Raw genomic sequence first — 6,034 nt, forward strand, 5'->3', positions numbered from 1 at the left:
CAACCAGAAGGTTCTGTCAATCCTAAAGGTGCTAACAAAATATGCAAGCTCCAGCGATCCATCTATGGACTGGTGCAAGCATCTCAGAGTTGGAATATACGCTTTGATAAGTTGATCAAAGCATATAGTTTTATACAGACTTGCGGTGAAGCCTGTATTTACAAGAAAGTGAGTGGGAGCACTACAGCATTTCTGATAAAGATATGTGTATGACATATTGTTGATCGGAGATAATGTAGATTTATTTTGCAAAGCATAAAGGAATGTTTGAAAGGAGTTTTTCAAAGAAAGACCTCGGTGAAGCTGCTTACATATTAAGCATCAAGATCTATAGAGATAGAACAAGACGCTTGATAAGTTTTTCAATGAGTATATACCTTGACAAGATTTTGAAGTAGTTCAAAATGGAACAGTCAAAGAAGGAGTTCTTGCCTGTGTTACAAGGTGTGAAGTTGAGTAAGACTCAAAACCCGACCATGGCAGAAGAAAGAGAGAGAATGAAAGTCATTCCCTGTGCCTCAGCCATAGGTTCTATAAAGTATGCCATGCTGTGTACCAGACCTATTGTATACCCTGCCCTGAGTTTGGCAAGGGAGTACAATAGTGATCTAGGAGTAGATCACTGGACATTGGTCAAAATTATCCTTAGTGGAATAAGGATATGTTTCTCGATTATGGAGGTGACAAAAGGTTCATCGTAAAGGGTTACGTCGATGCAAGTTTTGACACTGATCCAAATGACTCTAAATCTCAATCTGGATACATATTGAAAATGGGAGCAATTAGCTAGAGTAGCTCCGTGCAGAGCATTGTTGACATAGAAATCTGCAAAATACTTACGGATCTGAATGTAGTAGGCCCGTTGATGAAACTTCTCTCACAAGCAAAACATGATCACACCTTAGTACTCTTTGGGTGTTAATTACATAACGATGTGAACTAGATTATTGAATCTAGTAAACCCTTTGAGTGTTAATCACATGGTGATGTGAACTATTAATGTTAAATCACATGGCGATGTGAACTAGATTATTGACTCTAGTGCAAGTGGGAGACTGAAGGAAATATGCCCTAGAGGCAATAATAAAGTTATTATTTATTTCTTTATTTCATGATAAATGTTTATTATTCATGCTAGAATTGTATTAACCGGAAACATAATACATGTGTGAATACATAGACAAACAGAGTGTTACTAGTATGCCTCTACTTGACTAGCTCGTTAATCGAAGATGGTTATGTTTCCTAGCCATAGACATGAGTTTTCATTTGATTAACGGATCACATCATTAGGAGAATGATGTGATTGACTTGACCCATTCCGTTAGCATAGCACTTGATCATTTAGTTTGTTGCTATTGCTTTCTTCATGACTTATACATGGTCCTATGACTATGAGATTATGCAACTCCCGTTTACCGGAGGAACACTTTGTGTGCTACCAAACGTCACAACGTAACTGGGTGATTATAAAGGTGCTCTACAGGTGTCTCCGAAGGTACTTGTTGGGTTGGCGTATTTAGAGATTAGGATTTGTCACTCCGATTGTCGGAGAGGTATCTCTGGGCCCTCTCGGTAATGCACATCACTTAAGCCTTGCAAGCATTGCAACTAATGAGTTAGTTGCGGGATGATGTATTATGGAACGAGTAAAGAGACTTGCCGGTAACGAGATTGAACTAGGTATTGAGATGCCAACGATCGAATCTCGAGCAAGTAACATACCGATGACAAAGGGAACAACGTATGTTGTTATGCGGTCTGACCGATAAAGATCTTCGTAGAATATGTAGGATCCAATATGAGCATCTAGGTTCCGCTATTCGTTATTGACCGAAGACGTGTCTCGGTCATGTCTACATAGTTCTCGAACCCGTAGGGTCCGCACGCTTAAAGTTCGATGACGGTTATATTATGAGTTTATGTGTTTTGATGTACCAAAGGAGTTAGGAGTCCCGGATGAGATCGGGGACATGATGAGGAGTCTCTAAATGGTCGAGATGTAAAGATCGATATATTGGACGACTATATTCGGACATCGGAAAGGTTCCGAGTGATTCGGGTATTTTCGGGAGTACCGAGGAGTTACGGAAATTCGTATTGAGCCTTAATGGGCCATACGGGAAAGGAGAGAAAGGCCTCAAAGGGTGGCCGCACCCCTCCCCATGGGCTGGTCCGAATTGGACTAGGGAAATGGGGCACCCCCTTCCTTCCTTCTCCTTTTCCCTTCCCTTTCCTTCCCTCCTACTCCTACTACTTGGAAGGGCTCCTAGTTCTACTAGGAAAGGGGGAATTCTACTCCCGGTGGGAGTAGGACTCCCCTAGGGCGTGCCATAGAGAGGGTCGGCCCTCCCTCTCCTCCACTCCTTTATATACGGGGGCAGGGGCACCCCAAAGACACAACAATTGATCTCTTGATCTCTTAGCCGTGTGCGGTGCCCCCCTCCACCATAATCCATCTCGATCATATCGTAGCGGTGCTTAGGCGAAGTCCTGCGTCGGTAGAACATCATCATCGTCACCACGCCGTCGTGCTGACGAAACTCTCCCTCAACACTCGGCTGGATCGGAGTTCGAGGGACGTCATCGAGTTGAACGTGTGCAGAACTCGGAGGTGCCGTGCGTTCGGTACTTGATCGGTCGGATCGTGAAGACGTACGACTACATCAACCGTGTTGTGCTAACGCTTTCGCTTTCGGTCTATGAGGGTACGTGGACACACTCTCCCCTCTTGTTGCTATGCATCACCATGAACTTGCATGTGCGTAGGAAATTTTTTGAAATTACTACGTTCCCCAACAACTCTTTATTGCATGTTGAGGGATAGTTATGTGATCCAATTATGTTAGTATTGTTGAGGGGACTTGCACTAGCGAAAGTATGAACCCTAGGCCTTGTTTTCTAGCATTGCAATACCGTTTACGCTCACTTTTATCATTCATTACCTTGCTGTTTTTATATTTTCAGATTACAAAAACTATTATCTACTATCCATATACCACTTGTATCACCCTCTCTTCGCCGAACTAGTGCACCTATACAATTTACCATTGTATTGGGTGTGTTGGGGACACAAGAGACTCTTTGTTATTTGGTTGCAGGGTTGCTTGAGAGAGACCATCTTCATCCTACGCCTCCTACGGATTGATAAACCTTAGGTCATCCACTTGAGGGAAATTTGTTACTGTCCTACAAACCTCTGCACTTGGAGGCCCAACAACGTCTACAAGAAGAAGGTTGTGTAGTAGACATCAGAGCGCCCCAGGCGCAGAAGCCGAGATCGAGCTGCCCATCCATGGTGGCTGGGGCGACATGGCTTGGAGAGAGAGAGGAGAGGGGGCACATTGTGCTTTTTTGTATTTGAGCTCTGTTGTTGGCCTTCCACTGAGACAGCCCTGCACCTCCTCTGGGCCACACCATGACCACCATCACAAATAGAGAGAACCAGAACACTACGCAAGGCAACCAAACCACAGGCTTCGTCGAAGAGCACCAAACTTCGAGACCTCACCGCTTCCAGGAGGCCCTAGGAGATAGGTCGACCAGTAGCAACAGAATGACTTAGGAATTGTCGCTACCATAGATCACTTCCGCCGCCATCACCCTACACACCAACAACCCAACAAGCACTCCAACTCAGACATCAAGCTACCAACAATGGATCTGTGGCTCCAAAAAACAACGCCCCAAGAGGGAGAGACGACATCATGATGCCATCGTTGTCCGATCTAGAGGTGGGTCTGAGGTTCTCGCCCGGGGCACACAAATGAGCGGGCAAGGTGGCTTCCCAATGACGCTTCACGAAGGGAAGCGACGCCCGAAGGCGCTCTACCTTGGGGTACTGCCTACCTATACCTCGGCCCGGCGCTCATCTCATGGTCCTCAAAGCGGCAACCCACGGTCTCGCTCTCGAGTGCCGAAGCCGAGTACCGTGCCGTGGCGAACGCCGTCGCTAAGTGTTCATGGCTACGCCAACTGCTCTCGGAGCTTCAATGTCCCGTCCGTCATGCCACGATGGTGTACTGTGACAACGTGTATGCGGTCTACATATCTACCAACCCAGTGCATCATCGCCGGATAAAACACATTGAACTTAACATCCATTTTGTATGAGAGAAGGTCGCGCTCGGCCACGTGTGGGTTCTTCATGTTCCTACCTCGTAGCAATTCGCCGACATTATGACAAAGGGACTGCCGCCGTCCGTCTTCACAGAGTTCAGGTCCGCATCACCACCGGCGAGACGGGGGTGTTGAAAGTTGAAACTGCCCGTGTAACCTGCTACAGTGGCAACAGATCATCGCTGCCTTGGCAGCCAGTTTGTTAGCGCATGCACATGATCAGCTAACGTCTTATCCTATCTTCCTAGCTTAGCTCGGTAGTTAGCTGATCCATGCAACTCTTGTACATGTATAAATACCTGTGATGTCAATGAACAAAGTGTGCAGCAAACAATCTCTCTTCCTCTAGCTTATAGTAACGATTGGCTGGGCTGGGGTTTGAAACCAGTAGTAAAAAAAAATGCATCGTTGGAGGGCAGGCTCAAGCCTGTTAAAGCCTGCCCAGTTGATTCGCCACGGAGAGATACCCTAGAATAGTTGTTTGTCTAAAAAAAAGTTGTTTGATGAGACAAAAATATGCTCATCTTTCTTTTTCTGACAAACAATGAATTTTATTAGCTCAAAATGGAGAATCAAGATGATACAAATACTAATTCGAGAAAGGATACAAATACTATGAACACACACCAGACCTTTGCATATAATTCATATAAAAAGTTGGCCCACAATTCAAATTTGCCCTAGCCCAAAATTTTGGGTCCACCTGGATCTGGGCAAGATTAATTAGTAGACTCGGTCAGGGTCAACCATGGGTCTTCGTAATGATGTTATTTTTGCAAAATCACGTACTGCCTATCTTTTCCTCCAGATCATTTGAAACGCACTTTCTGTTGAAAAGTGCCATCTGAAGAATATATGATTCCTTCCTCGCAAAATGGAGATCAGCGTCTATATACGGTCGGTGGCCAAGCCAGGCTATTCAGCGTCGAATGGAAACATTGGCATTATACCAGAGAAACATTTAGAGCCACCCATCCATCCTGCGCATCGACAACGAAGGAGTCCAGAACCCAAAAGTGCAAGTTCTCGTACACTACAAGCTGGCCGGCCAGTTTAAGCCGCTGATGTTCTTCTTCAGATACCGCAATCGCAACAAGTGTTAAGTAATCCATCTTTACCAGTACAGCGACTAAAGCACAGATCATTAGATGCCGCAGCGCCCATCTAATGGTATCTGACGAGAAGATTAGATGCTATAATCTCTGCACACCTCGACCCATTGTAGAGCCCATGTTTGGTATAGATGCCTCGTACCTCAACTAATCCTCAAACTAATAGATCCACCGTTATCTTCCCATGGGAGTTTAAACCTTTGGATGCAAGGTTCATGTGGCCTTAGCTTATCCATACTACAAAATTAATTACTGCCCCACTCACTTAAACTCTTGGAGCTTCGATACTGCCGAAAGTGTACTGCCCTTTTTTGGTTCCAAGAGACTGCATTTTGTTTGGTGGCCGATTATGCTCTAACCATCTGTTACACTGAACCCCTATATAAGCTCATCCATCACTCTTGGAGTGGGTATAACCACTTCTTACATTTCCTGCACCAGCTAACGGTCCATACACGATATATGCATACGGAGGCGTATGTCACCGGCGGCAACAGCGACGGTGCGAATAGCAAGAAGGAACTGCCGCGCCGCCGCCACCACCGAGGTGATGTTCTGAGGCGCATTTTGCGCGCCTTTTGCTGCTGGAACGCTGGGAGCGAGTGAGTCACCGTATGTAATACTCGTATTCTAATTATCACCACATGATGTAAGAGCAAGCCCATGTAATACCCTACGATTTTGTACTCGAAGAACTTGTACCGGTAGTTCTCCTGATGTTTGCCCTATGTTAAATCCTCAAAGGTATATTATTTGTGTGACTTGTGTTTGTAATTTTTTTTTCCAGCGGACTTGTTTTGGTA

Source organism: Triticum urartu, chromosome 7, assembly GCF_003073215.2.
Source record: "Triticum urartu cultivar G1812 chromosome 7, Tu2.1, whole genome shotgun sequence".
Lineage (NCBI taxonomy): Eukaryota > Viridiplantae > Streptophyta > Magnoliopsida > Poales > Poaceae > Triticum > Triticum urartu.